The sequence below is a fragment of the Kogia breviceps genome, chromosome 11 (genome assembly GCF_026419965.1).
Source record: "Kogia breviceps isolate mKogBre1 chromosome 11, mKogBre1 haplotype 1, whole genome shotgun sequence".
Lineage (NCBI taxonomy): Eukaryota > Metazoa > Chordata > Mammalia > Artiodactyla > Physeteridae > Kogia > Kogia breviceps.
Genome location: NC_081320.1, coordinates 91,619,998 through 91,635,041, shown reverse-complemented (window position 1 = coordinate 91,635,041; position 15,044 = coordinate 91,619,998). Strand labels below are relative to the sequence as shown.

The following is a 15,044-nucleotide window of genomic DNA, read 5'->3' as shown; positions in this document are numbered from 1 at the left end:
GCTCAAAGGTCTAATATGACGTTCTCTAATTCAGACTCTTCTCCTTTGGAATTCCAGAAGCAATTGAAAAGCCCCCGCAGTCCCAGCCCTCAGAGCCCAAATCAGACCTCACTGCAGTTACGATAATAATAAAACGGTAACATTAAGGCGCTCGGTTGGGGATAATTTGCAAACAGCAAAGCGATGTCCACTGGCTTTCAGAACAATTCCAAGCGATGGTGAAATGATGCTATCAATTCTCAAGGCTTTGGAAGTCTCCTTACTTTGCCCAGGAAACGGCAGCATTCAGTTGAAATAAGTAATAAGTTCTTTCAACATTTCTAGAAACTACCAGTAACACTGAAGACTCTGTTTAGTTGGCAAAACTCTGTTGGCTCTGCCGGGTGATGGATCCACCTACGTTTCACTTTATGTGTGATTTGATTCAGCTGATCTCTACCCTCCACCCAAATCCAACACCCCTCCTCTCCCTTGCCACTAGCTCCCAAGTTCGAACTGGCCTCTGCCTTCTCATGGCCCTAATATGTACACCCTGCGTACCCTGTATATATTTCTAACACAAATATAATATTCATACGTGTCTGCTTCCCGAACGCAGGTCTTAATCACAGGTCCGGCCTCCATACCCAGTACAGTCCTTACCAGGGTACAGGAAAGTTGGTGCATAGTCAAAGGAGTAACCGCATGAACATTTGCTCTTTTTAGAAACGTGAGCCACATGTAAGACACAGTCCCTGCACCATCCAGTGAGGGTGAGAGGCTATGTTTAAAGACAGCTGTAACGCGTGGAAGATTCTAGTGAGGACTGGTATCTGGGAAGAGGGTGGAAGAGAGGAGAGGAACCCTCCGGCTGGAAGGATGTGGGAGGGTTTCATCCAGGAGGGGGCTGTGCAGCGGGAGGGAGGCCAGGGAGAAACTGAGGCCTGGAAGGGAACGCCAGGTCCCCCACGGCCGGGCGAGATCACACTCTCGGTGGGTGGAGTTGAGAGGCCTTTGGAGGGACAGCTGTCACAGGCCTGGCCCTGAGACCTGCGGTGGGCAGATCCCAGTCTCCTGGTTATGATGAAGTGGGGGGGCCGGTTTTCCTAGGCGGCTTTTTTTTTTTTTTAAACATCTTTATTGGAGTATAATTGCTTTACAATGGTGTGTTAGTTTCTCCTTTACAACAGAGTGAATCAGTTATACATATACATATGTTCCCATATCTCCTCCCTCTGGCGTCTCCCTCCCTCCCACCCTCCCTATCCCACCCCTCTGGGTGGTCACAAAGCGCCGAGCTGATCTCCCTGTGCCATGCGGCTGCTTCCCACTAGCTAGCTATTTTACGTTTGGTCGTGTCTATATGTCCACGCCACTCTCTCACTTCGTCCCAGCTTACCCTGCCCCCTCCCCGTGTCCTCAAGTCCATGCTCTAGTAGACCTAGGGGGCTTTTAAACCCACTATAAAGGTGGTTCTCTGCCAGGCAAACTTACATCCACCACCAGCCTGGGGCCTGCCGTGTTTCCGGCGCCGGTCCTGGGGGGACGCGCTGCCCTGTGTTGCTCTCCCCACGGCCCCGGGAGCCCTCTCCCAGCACCTCCCCACGGTCCTGTCACCCCGGCTTACCTGGCTGCCTCTCCTCTTAAAGGATGAACACCCCCAGCACCAGAACTGGGACTGGATTATGTTTGAATCCAGAGTAGGCCGTTCAGGGAATATGCTTCCGAATAAATGAACAAGTGAGTGGACGAGAGATGGCGCGGATGCCAAAATCTATATCCAAGGACCTCCTGTCAGAGTGGCAAACACCAACTTAGAGCAAGAGGGAAGGAAAGAGGAGGGGCTGGCGGGAGAGGAGGAAAAAGTGAGAGAAGTGAGGGGAATGAAAGAAAGGAAGAAAGGGACGAAGGAAGAAAAGAAAGAAGAAAGAAAGGAGAGAGGGAAGGCAAATCGTTTCCCCACTTTCACATCTCGTTTGATAAAGATGTAACCAGCTTCAGGCATAGGAAGAAACAGGCTCACAGGGGTCTCATCCTATGCTTGACAATTAGAAGAAAGAAAACTTGAGTCACCAGAAAAGCAAAATACGGCCTCAACGATGCCCACATTAACTTCTGAAGAAGACATCTCCCGCCACTAGGAGTCATTTTCACAAAGGGTGGCCTCTGGAGACTTCTGAGCATCCGGAGGCTGAGCTGGGAGAAGTCCAAGGTCAGGGACAGGCGTGCAAAGGAACAGTGCCTCCTCATCAAGTGCAGGTGGAATCGCATTGCGTGGATGCTCTTTTCAATCCAAAATTCCTGCACGGTGAGGAGGCCTGTATTCTGAAGTGGTCGTCACTGTTTTCCGCCCCTCAACGCCCTGCTTCTCAAATCCTCCTTCTCAGATAAGCATGATAATAGCAGCTGCTGACCTGCACTCAATGCCATTTGAAGTGCTGCCCACAAATTATCTCATTTAATTCTCACAATAACCCTCCAACGTAGACAAGTAGTTTGGCTTTCGCGCAGGCTCAGCGGCCATGGCTCACGGGCCCAGCCGCTCCGCGGCACGTGGGATCTTCCCGGACCGGGGCACGAACCCGTGTTCCCTGCCATCGGCAGGCGGACTCTCAACCACTGCGCCACCAGGGAAGCCCCAGTTTGGCTTTAAGAGTTACTAAAGCGATATATTTCTGTAAAAACGGAGAGCTTTTCTTTGGGCAAATGTAAGAGCTTGCAGTTAAGTACTTTCTCCACTAAGGGGCGTGCTCATCTCACGTTAAAAATGCCAGACCTGGTCGGGGTAGGTACTTAGTACAAAAGCAGAAGTCGGGAAAAAGGACAAAGCAGGGCGATCAATTTCAATGCCCTGAATATATTCTTAGTAGTAAAAAGGGTTCGAATTCACAGCTGTGGTACCCAGTGCTTACTTAACACACGAACTCTCTTCGTTCCTGTTCAAGGTCATTTCAAAAGCATGGATCTTGACCACTTTGCTAGAAATGGAGCCATGACATTTGGGAAAGAAAAATTAATAGGTTCAGCCATTTGGCTTAGTAATCATCTTCCCCTAATTTCTTAAATCACGTTTTCCACCCAGGGAAACATCTGTCTGGTGGCTGAATCAACCTGACTCCAGTTGCAAAATGTAAAGAGTAAAAGAAAGAAAATGCTAAAATCTTATCCAAGCTTATCAAAATGAATTACGAGAGCTCATTTTGGTGAAATGTCCGCTTAAAATTATATTTTGGATCTGGAAAACACTCTGGAAGTGTAAATTAGGAGAGTGGGAGATCCTCCGTTAGCGATCGGTAACCCCGCCCTGTATTTATAGACAGAGAGGCGTGCAGAAATACAGCATTGCTTTCGCAGAGGGTGCTCCTGCAGGAAATTCAACATACACAGAGAAGGCAGCAGAGTCACAGTGGAACTTCCCTGTTTGGATCGATCCAGCAAGACCACAGTTAAAGCAAACAAACAACCTTACCAAGTTGATCTCCAGATTTATGCTCAAACCCAGCCGTGCTCTTGATGACTCAACCGTGCACTACACCCCGGTTTAAACTTTACCCTGCAGCCGGGATTCCCCGGCTGGTGTCTGTGGCCACAAATGACTAAATTTGAAAGCTGTGTCCTGCATCTGCTAGAGGGCTCCCAGTCCTCACAGACAGATCAAGTACTGTTTAGGCTATTTCTAAATTCCACTTGAAGACAGCAAATTGATACTCAAGCACCAGGTCTGGGACTGCTCCGCAGTTCCTAGCAGCTGAGAATCCAGCTAAACAAAGTAATCCCAGGTCATCTGATGCAGTGGAGTATGGAGTGTGGGAAACGCACTGAAGAGACAGTGGAGACACGGGCTCCCCTTTCACTTACCAGCCTACGGCCTTGGCCATGAGCTTGAGAACCCCTGCACTAGACTAAGGATGTGAAGTTCCGGTGTCAAATCCCCTTTTCTTCCGGTATCTCACAAGTAAACGGTTGTTTTAGGATTGACTGTTTTAAGATAAATGAAACTAGGGGTTCCCCTTGGACTGGTTTCATATTCATTTTGTTTTACGAGTGAGTTCATTTACTGACCCCATCTGGCACAAATCAAAGCCCCAAAAGTAAGCAGGGGTAGCACTGAGGAAGCCCTCACCAGGGACCAGGTCTTATGCCGAGTACTTGTCACGCAGGATCTGAATCCTGGGTGCCTATAAAAGCTTTCCTCCTGTCTCCCACTCTCCTGGGTTCCGTTCACTCATCTGAAAAAGGGATCAGACAGACTCAAGAGCAGGTGATCTCACAGATCCCTCTAAACAGTAAGCTTTTATGAAATTTCCAAGGCAGCAGAACTCACGATAAATCTTTGTTAAAATAGAAAACCCAGGTGTTTAAATGCAATACTTACTTAAGCTAACACACACACACACACACACACACACACAGAAAACAATCCACCCATTGTGTGCAGCAATTAATGTGACTCACTAATATTTTGTCCGTCACTGACCAGGCAGCTAGCATCTCTCAGAACCAATGCAAGCAGCTCCCGTTCGGCTCCGACCAGGACGCCCGCAGCTCAGGGCTGTCCCTGCCGGGTGTGTGACCTGGAAGACGCCCGGGGCCCACACGGCAGGCGCCCTCTTCCCACCCTCAGCCAGGGGAGCGGGTCGGCACGGTGATGCCTGAGACAGCTTCCCCTTGATTCCTCCCTTCCCGGTCACTCCATTATCACTGTGTGAGATCTTGCCCCAGAAGAACAGAGAAATCCTGAGGGCGAGGTCTGATGTCAGGGGAGAACAAGGAAGTCTTTGTCAGGCCCTGCGAGGAGGAGGCCCGGCCAGGGCTCCCAGGCCGCATACAGAGGGGCCCGCTCCATCCTGTGCGATGGGGGCCCTTTGCTGGCGCATCCTGAGCCCTCTTCCTCGACTGACACCGGAGCTGGGCCAAGTGGATGGATCTCCTCCACCTGGTGGCCCCAGGCACTTCACACCAAAAAGGCTCCAAGCAGAGCTTACCGCCCACGCCCACACCAGAAAACCACTCTCAAGAATTCCACCCTCTTTAGCTCTTCCCCCGGTCTCCCACTCAGAATGGCACCCCTCCCTCATCAGCCTTAGTCAACTCCTCCATCCTTCTCTCCACCCACTGTCCAGCCCCCGGCTCAGGCCTCCATCTCTTCCTCGCCGCCCCCTTCGCTCCAGGGCCCCCAGCTCCTCTGAGAAGCCGCCTGGCTCAGGGAACTCTCAAGCCTCTGGTCTCCCACAAGGCTTCACTTGTCCCCATGGCAAAGAAGGAGTGATGTCGCACTGTGTTTACCATGTTGCTGACTCCGGCTTTGAAACGCCATCATCTAGGACGAGTTCTGCCCCCAAGAGATGCTTCATAAACAGCCGGTAAACGATTGAACCCACGGCACAGCCCAGAGATGGAATAGAATATTCAATTCTAGAGGCTTTAGATCAAAATAAAATCGGCGAACACTCACTGAGCCCTGACTATGGGCCAGGTACCACTCTGCACCCTTACGTGCATAGAATCACATCCCTGATCAGAGCAGCCTCGTGTGGCAGGTCCCGTGGGCTCTCGTTCTGCACACGAGGACAAAGCTGGATGAGATGTCCGGTCAGCCCGAGCTCACCAGCTGGAAGTGGCAGGAGAGGGTAGCAGCCCGGGCTGCCCAGCTGCAGTCTGTGCGACTAACCACGGCGGGACACAGCATCTCACGACAACCCCAGTGAAAGCAAATCTCACCCAAAGCCCACTCTGACGTACGCCGTGCCATGTGGCCTCCCTTAAAACTAGGGACATGGGCCTTTGCAAATATCATCACATGTCCAGCTCCTTGTATCCACATTATGGTAACTGAGGAAAACTGGTAGATCGCCACTGCCCTACTCCCTTGGCTAGCAGCAGAGTCAGGGCAGAAAGAACTGACGCGTGGGGCGTGAGGGGTCCTGCGGGGCACTGACGGCCAAGCCTGCGATCACATGAATGATTCTGCAGGACTCTTCTCTCTACCAGTTTGCAGCGTGCTTCGACCCCTGGCTTCCTTCCTGCTTTCCAGGTCAGCTGCAGTCTCCCCTCCGGGGACTTACTTCCGGACTGGCAGCTTACAAGTCCCCAAGAGAGAAAGGAAGCTTGCCATCAGGGCGAGGCCCGGCACTCCGAGCTGATTCTCCTCTTTTCCAACCCTTCTCTGGGTTGGAAGACAGAGCTGCAAGGAGGCCGGAGGGCTGGAAGAGGGGACTGAACAAGAGCAGCTGCTACACCGGGGGCTCCCAGCAGAAGGCTGGGAGGATGAGGTACAGCCGAGCCATCCTTTTACTCTGTACTGGCTCAGCTGTTCTGTTTCCAGGGCTGGTGGAGGCCCGGCCGTCCATGAGGAGGTGAGGGCCTTGGTTTCTCACCTTCGAGAGTTTCCCGGTGGTGATCATGAGGATTCGAGTCCTACACTGGGGTCCCCCGGCACTACGCGGGGAGTCAGCAGGATGCAAGGACTCTCCTTGGGGACAAGTTCAGAAATGGAAGTTGGACTTGAAATCAAGCCCAACTCCCTCCTAGCGATGATGGAGAAAGGAGGGTGTGTCCAAGGTCAAAGGTGAGTCAGTGCCGGGCCTGGACTGGAACCCGGGTTAACCCTGATGTCAGTCATTCCGTCGCTGCTCCCTCCCTTCTTTCCTCCCTTTTCCCTGCCCTGCGGGCCGAGGTGTAGAGCGCTTGCCAGCACGGGAGGCATCCACGGAGGATTATCCGGACACGTGCATCCCTGACTCCTCTGGTGAGTTGCCACTGCTTCGCCCTGTTCTGCAGTTTGAAGCCCTAGTTGAGGGAGCCTTCCAAGGGCAAGTCTTAGTTGTAGAATCTCCTCCTTGGTTCACTGGAAGCTTCACCTATTTATAGATAGGGTGACGCATAGCATGGACAGTGGAGGAGGGACAGTTAGAGGAGGGTTTCGGTCCTGACCACCTAACAGCTGCGGGCCTTGGCCAAGATGCTTTGCCATTCTGAGCTGCAGCCTCCTCGTCTGCAGCCGACACCGAGACTCGCTCCTGCTGCGCTTGGGAATGTCCAATGCCATGACCTTTAGAGACTCTGGCACATCTGGGGACGTGTGCAGGTCAGCAAGGTCAGTCCTAAACCGCACGTCCATCTCCAACCAGCAAGTGTGACTGGAGGTCACGGGCACCAGACGCTGTGCTAGGTTAGAATAGATTCTATATAATATAAATGTGCATATACACGTATATATGCACTTACATATATATCATGCACATATACACGTGAGAATGTGCATATACATAACACACACATAGATAGATAGATAGACAGGTAGATACACCTATATATATTTTTTCTAAGAGGAAGGTAGAAGGACAGATACAGTTTTAAAAATCTCTTGCAGTTTTCACTGTGAAGAAGCAGACCCAGGCCTCTGTAAAGTTGAATTTTGCTGCCAGACAGCTATGCCGTTCAATCGGCGTTTCTGGATGATGGAAATGGATTCCTCCTTCTCCTCTTCCTACTTCTTTTCTGGCCCCCCAACCCTTATCCTATTCTGCTCACTAACACCTCCATAGCGTCAGAGAAGAGATGAACTCAAATTAGTCCATTTGATTATTTTCAGTCAACGTTGGGAACGAGATGGGAGGATGGGGACGATCGGATTTTTAAAAGCAGAGCTGAGGCATTTTCTGTGGCTGACAGTGCCTCTGGCTATTTCCTCCTCACCACCCTCACAGAGAACTGAGTTTATGGGAGTGTTGTTCTGCGCTCTCTCCCAGACCCCAACTCCTACTCATCCTTTAGTGCCCAGCTCACATGGCCCCTGTTGGAAGCCTTCCCTGGCTTGCCTGGGCAGAGGGCAGGCTCCCTCTCTGCACCCACATCACTGCGTTCATGCCGGGGCTCTTGCCCGCCACCTGCTCCCATGGCTGTTGCTTCCTCTGCGTCACGAGCTTATGAACTCCTCGAGGGGCTGACTGGGCTTGATTTGTCTTGATGCTTCCAGGCCTGGCACAGTGTCTGGGGCATGGTGAGGGCTCAGGTATTATCTGTTTAATGAATGTGCACATTTTTAAAGAGAACACTCTTGTTTTAGTGTTCAACAGAGAGAGGGTTCCAGAAATGGGTATTTGTTTTCTGACCAGAAAAAAACAGATCAAGATCTAAATGCCATCATTTCTACTAGAATAGCATGGACTGTTGCCAGCCACTTTCTCTCATCAGAAAAAAGGCTCCTGTTCTAACCATTCACCAGCAATTTGTGCAACAAGATGCATGAGAAGTGCTGTCAGCACTTACCACTCCCTAGGGCCCTGGGGGTGGAAAGGCCATGTATCTACCCTCACAGCCTCCCATTCGGCTGATCTGTATGAACCCATTTTACAGCTGAGGAAACTGTTATCTTATACTATTACAAGGAGTAGATATAAAATATGCACTTTAGAGAACAGGGGGTCAGATGACATTCGGCCCTTTGCTTTGTAGGACCTGCAACTTTATCAGGCCGTTCGTCTGCTCAAAGCTCTGTGACCAGCTCTCCGCTGTCCTCAGAATGGACTCAACCCTCTCAGCTCGACATTCAAGGTCCCTGGTTAATCCTCTCAGCCTCTGTCTCTGAGTGAGTCCCTCTCTCTCAGACTCACCTCAGCTCACCTGCACAGCCACGGCGAGTGACAGTGCCACAGCCCCTCCAAGAGGCAGCCCTCGTGTATGCTTCCCCTCTACCTGGAGACCTTCCCTGAACTTTCTCACCCTCCCCGATATTCACCTAGCAGACCACCCCTCATCTCTAGGACAGAGTGGAGACAGCGTGTCCCCAGGAAGCTTCCCGGCTCTGCCCCTCACTCTGCTTACATGCTTCCAAGGACGGGGAGCTCACTACCTCAAGCGCCCCACCTCTTGGTCCCTTCACACCCACTCTGATCAGAACACTGATAACTGGGGTGCTGTCTAGTCACTAGCAGGCCTCCTAGTGAAACCATAAACAACTTGAGGGCAGGAGCTGAATCTCAGCGTCCTTTTCCCCGGTGTCTAGCACTGGCGCTGACACAGAATAGGCACTCACGTGTTTGCTGAATGGATTGGTCCTCCCTCTACCCAGAAGGCCAGACTTGGCAATAGTCTGGGTGGGTGAATTCCAAGAGAACTGGTACCAGTGACCCGTGGGAGGTCCCAGGGGAAATTCCTACTCTAGCAAATTGGTACCACGATGACCCAATCAGGACAACTGCTCACTCGGACCGGATTTATCGATGCATCTTCTCCAAGCAGCCTTGAACCAGTGCCGGGCCACGGGCTCCTAGGACAGGGTGGCCAAGTCTCATTTACCTCCAGAGTGTCAGGACCTAATATCCAACACGGGTTTGGGAGTGAATGGCAAATACTCTACTGGGCAAGGACATCCATCTTTATTTCTATTTCAGGATGTTTTAGGGGATGAAGCCTTTAAGATTCTCTGGGGAAGAGCGAGGAGGGGTACAGGGTTCTCTGGAAAAGCCAACCAGACACAAACGCCCAGGTCTTCACGGTGGCTCATGAGGCCTGCACCCTCTGGCCACTCCTCTCTGTCCTCACGTCCTTCCACTGTCCCTCGTTCCTTCTGTTCCAATCCTATGGGCCATCTGCAGTTCCTTGAAGCCCAAGAACATCCCCACCTGAGAGCCTTTGTTCCCTTTTTCCTTCGAGCCTCCCTCCCTCACTTTGTTCGGGTCCTGCTCCAATGACACCTAATCAGGGGGGCCTTCCCTGGTATCCTGCCTAAAACAGCAGCGCCTGTGCCCCCAACTTCCTCTCACTCTGACTTGGCTTTATTATTATCATTATTTTTTTTTCATAAAAAAATTTTTTAAATTTTTTCCGTAACACTTAATACCACCTGGTATAATATATGCTTATTTATTTATTGACACTCCCCTGATCCCACTAGAATGCAAGCTTGAAGAGAACAGGAATTTTGTTTGTTTTTCTGTTTTGTTTTGTTTTGTGCAGATCCCTAACACCAAGAATACCCCTGCTGCGTAGGACATGCTCCATACATATTTGTGGAATGCACGGATGGCTGGATACATGAATGCCCCACAAGAGCTAACGGTCCACAGTCAAGGAAGGAAGCCAGTGCTGTGGGCCTGGACGAACAAGTGCTTGAAACTTAACCGTCTCGCTGAGGGGCCAGGACACCTGCTCCCGAATCGGCTGACTCCAACTGTGAGGATATTCCTTTGGGTCTTGGAAGTATGCTGCTTTGAAGTGAAAAAGCTGCTGGGGGTGAGTAAGTCTTCAGCTACTATCCGATGGGACAAAGGATGGACTCAACAGGCCGGGAGGGTGGTGAGACCTAAAGTTGGATGCAATAGGTCAAACCTTCAAATGGCCAAACCACAGAGGGCGGTCTGGCCAAGGCGAGGTGAGGGCGGGCCGCTACTGAAGAGGAACTCTGAAATCAAGATTAACAGCTCTTCCCTTCCTTAACTGTGTGTGTCGACAAGATCTGTCCCTGGACTTTAGGCACAGGTTCAAATGCAACCCAATGAGGGCTCAAAGCGGTACTGAAATACCTCTGATTAAGCTGACATTTTTTGAGTTTCATTATAAGCAAGAAACTATGCTAATGCATTATCGCCTCCTTTGAGCCTCACCACAAGCCTACCACACAGGGAGGACTGTCCCCATCTTACGGATGGAGAAACAGAAGCTCAGGAATTTACAACGATCTAGGCAAAATCACTCAACCAATAAATAGCAGAACTGAGATTTGAAGTCAAGTCTGTCTGATTTCAAAAGCTCTTCTCCTTCCTCTGAAGTACGCTACAGCTCAGGGACCCCTCTGGGGAAAGAAACCATAAGAGGAAGAAAGGAAGGGAGCACAAGATAAATCTGTTCCCCTCAAGAATGAGAATCTGGTATAAGGACCAAGTCTGGGATAAAATAATCCCAGGAACTCAGAACTGGAAAATACCTGATAAATCACCTGGTCTTACCTTCTCAGCTTTATGAAATGCTTCTGGTTTTAGTTTTGAGGGAAAATCAGGATATCTAAATGCAAAAGAAGAGCTTTAAGAGAGGACAGCAGAAGGTAACAGCAGCAACCGCTGAAAGAGTAACAGGTGTGAGATCATCTCAGTGTACTGTCACTTCCTTCATGACTCTTGACCTTGGATGTGCGGGTGCCCTGGGCCAGCTTAAAGGAGATGTGCTAATACAACAAGGTCCAAGGGGCTGAAATCAGCAGACCTTGAGTCATTGGAGAGGGATGTCAGCCCGTGTCAGGTCCAAGTTCAATGATGAAGTTCAAGTGGGTGTGGCCCTCTCCTTCCAGATAAGAAGAAAAGTGCCCATAACTGGGAGAAGGTGAAAGAGGGAGAAAACCGACGCGCTGGTGGTGAGGGAAGAGGGCAAAGGGGAGTGGAGATCTGAGGCTGGTGCACCGCACTGCCGAATTTACCTCTAAATTCAGCTGCATTTACCTCTAAAAATGTTATAGCAAGTGAGATGCCAGCCAGACTTCCGGCATGGGACCTAAATTCCATGCCAGGTGGGCTACTTCTCTCCCTGCTGGTCTCAATCCGGATGGCCAGAAAGAAGCCCTCAAATGCATTCTGCAGGGACAAAGTGACCTCCAGCAACAACTCTAATCTGCTCTCCCCCTGCAGGTAGTTCCAAGTGACTCTGTTTCCTGCCTAAACACTAAAAAGACTCGAGATAGCAACAGCTCCCACTCAGAAAGCAGTTATAGAACCCAGGGACATTTAAGCACTTCAAAATTACAGCTACTTTGAAATGCACATCAATTCTTCATTATGTCCTTTTTTTTTTTTTTTTTTCCCCTTGTACAGGTATGCGGTGTTAGGAAGCATGGCTTCCAATCAGAGGTGACAGATCTGGTGTACTTCCAGGTATCCTGTAAGCCTACATATCGCAGATTCTCTGCACTACAACGGTGCTGCTGGCTATAAGCAAAGACAGTTGATTCTTACCTGGAGATCTCCCTTGTGGCTCAGATTCACCAATCCAGGCTGACAGAACGAACCAGATGAGCAGCTGTTTGGCCAAGACAAGTCTGGCTCCCTAAATCAGGGCTGTGGTCCCCGAGAGTCCTGTGGTTTCTCTGTCCTTGGTGAGTGACAACCTGCAGAAAGGGAATGCAAGTCACGTTACTAGGAGAGGCCGTTTCCTCTTCTCCTCTCATCATAATACATTCTTTTTTTTTTTTTTTTTTTTTTTTTGCGGTATGCGGGCCTCTCACTGTTGTGGCCTCTCCCATTGCGGAGCACAGGCTCCGGACGTGCAGGCCTAGCGGCCATGGCTCACGGGCTTAGTTGCTCCGCGGCACGTGGGATCTTCCCGGACCAGGGCACGAACCCGTGTCTCCTGCATCGGCAGGCGGATTCTCAACCACTGCGCCACCAGGGAAGCCCCATAATACATTCTTTTAAGGAGAGCACAGAGAGTCCCAGAATCACAGATTACTAGGGCTGGAAGAAATGCAATAACCTTGTCTAATGCTTCTGTAGTTGGCGAAACTGAGGCTCAGAGAAGAAAAGAGCTTCATTCAAGGGTTTAGCCGCTCGGGATGAGATTCCAGATTAGAATGTGTCTCTGACTCTCTGGTCTCTGGAATTTTTTAAAAAAGCAGCCACATGATTGGGCTGACTTCTCAAACAACTGGTCACTGACCCTGAATAGAAGTCTTTTCTTTTATTTAACAGATTTTTAAAATGAGAGGTGGCACTTCTTTCCACATTGCTGTTTTTGTAGTTTTACCCCTGGGAGCTCACTGAGTAAAACAGTCCACCTCAGGCATGGGGTTGGGAGAATTCTCCTTTTTTCTCATTAGAAGAATACCGTTACGGAATAGTGGGACCTGTGGGCACAGCAGTGGGTGGACTTGGTATGTTAATGATAGATGTATATGCACCCAGCCTCTAGGTCTCCTGCTCTCTCTCTGTCTCTGTCTCTATCTCTCTCTTTCTGTCTGTCTGTCTCTCTCTCCATGTTTCAGGAAAACACAGGAACAGACATGGATTTTCCTGCCATGAGTATCATTTATTATGCAATTTTTCTTTCTTTTTTTTTTTTATTAAAGTCTAGTTGATTTACAATGTTGTATTACTTTCTGGTGTGCAGCAAAGTGATTCAGTTACACACACACACACACACACACACACACACACATATATGTTCTTTTTCAGATTCTTTTCCATTATGGTTTATTACAGGATATTGAATATAGTTCCCTGTCCTACACAATAGGACCTTGTCATTATGCGATTTTTCTGAACACCGAACATTTGAACAGCCACTCCTCTGGGCGAAAATCCAAAACCAAAGAAGGGATCTCACATTTGTTAAGCAAATAATACCTAATAGGCACATCAGGTGAATCTTACATTTTCCTAATTTGTCCTCAAAAATTCTGCTAAAGGTACCAGGAACTCCATTTTTCCAAAGGGTTAGGGAAGTGAGCTAGAGAGAACTGGGATGCCCTGAAGAGTCATAAAGAGAATTCGGTGCAGAACCAGGCATGAACTCATATCTAACTCCCAAATCGATGTTTTCTCCATCTAAACTGGACTAGAGCTATTAGGCCAAAACGCTAGGAGTTGTCGTATCTTTCCAGTGTGTTAGCTAGAAGGCAGGAGAAAGTTCTCTGGCAGCTGTTAGCGTTGCAAGGATGTGAAGGGTTATTCTCGTTAGATTCTCATTCAGACAGCAGGCTTTAAAGGCCCTGGCTTCCTGTACGCTGCCAGCCAGGGCTCATGTGCCCCAGAAAAGCCAGGCCGGCCCTGGCTCTGAGCAACCAGAGGGCCCGTCAGGAAATCGTGATGATCAACGCTCGGCCTCTGTTCGTTCCTGTTCTGGGACAGGGCTGGAGAGATAGGGCGGGGATGGAGAAAGAGGAAGAGAAAACAGGAAGTTGGGGGGAAGGGAAGGAAATGATAGAGAAAACACAGCGACTTTAGCCTGACGAGAAAGTGATTTCTGAGCCCTGCATTTTGGGAAACGGGGTCACAGTGGTAGTGGCGGAGAGGAGTTTGTTTCCTCTGAATTTGGGGGTGTGCCTGTGAATTCCCATCAGAGCACAGCCCGAGGAGAAGGGTGCCTGCCACAGGTGCTGTTTCCCAGGGGCACCTGAGTGTAGACACTGGAGAAGGTGAATTTCTAAAGAAGGATCGCCAGGTGAGACCACCTCTCTGACCTCTTGGCTGCAGCTGAGGCCAGATGAGTCATAGAAGGATCTGGAAACAAGAAAAGCTTTCGAGGTGATCAGGCATCAGGGGCGCTATCCCAGCCCCACGGCTTGCCTTCTCAAATGCCCTCAAAATTATAACCCATTTTCAGTGTTTTTGATGAGGATTTGATTCCCCCAGCGGGCCAGGAAGGATCCCGCTTTCTTCTACCGCAAAACTAAGAGCGTCAAGCCAGCAGAACGCTGAGTCTCCCCCAGACCATGACTCTAATAAGATACGTCCAGAATCTTTCCCGACCGTTTTGTCCACTCTCCTTAATTACAGACACTACAGAAGTTCCCCACCCAGTTCCCAGTGGGCATCGTGCAGGCTGGCAGTCACCCGGTAAGTTGAACAACCACACAAACAGACAAGCCTAATGATAATCCAATCACACTGTAACACCAATGCTAATAATACTCCACAGATTCCCGACGGGTACTAGAAGATGGGCAGGGAGCACAGGGCCCCCTCACAGGCAAGCCCTCAGATACCAATTCCACGCAGTCCAGTGGTTCCCCAAACTGGTCGTGCAACTGGAGAAGCTAAAAAGAAAAAAGTACCGTCCCAACCTGGTGCAGGGGCCAAGCTTCTGGAGAGTTTTATGTCACCAACGGGCTCTGGTCCACGGGCCAGCATTTAGATACTTTGGATCCTAACCCAGCCCTCACCAGGCCCTACCTCCTCCCTTCTTAACTGATTCAATCACGAAGACCCTACCATGGAGGAGCTCCCTCCAGGGATCTGTCCTTGCCTCTCTCAACTACTCCCCCCACCATCCCAAGAAACACAGGGCAATAAAAAGTAAGCCTATCTTTGAGAGGATCCCAAGCTTTTTGAAGAGATGGCTGGTGGTTTCCTGCCTGA

At 50.0% G+C, this 15,044-nt stretch overlaps 1 protein-coding gene across 2 annotated transcripts in view; it reads right to left on the bottom strand.

Moving 5' to 3' along the window:
- Window positions 1–15,044, bottom strand: part of CYRIA (CYFIP related Rac1 interactor A) — a 109,534-nt gene that overhangs the window by 47,282 nt on the left and 47,208 nt on the right. For both annotated transcript variants that reach the window (XM_059079011.2, XM_067008084.1), the window contains exon 2: window positions 11,925–12,076. The gene's annotated coding sequence lies outside the window, so the exon portion shown is untranslated. The remainder of the gene's footprint in view (window positions 1–11,924; window positions 12,077–15,044) is intronic.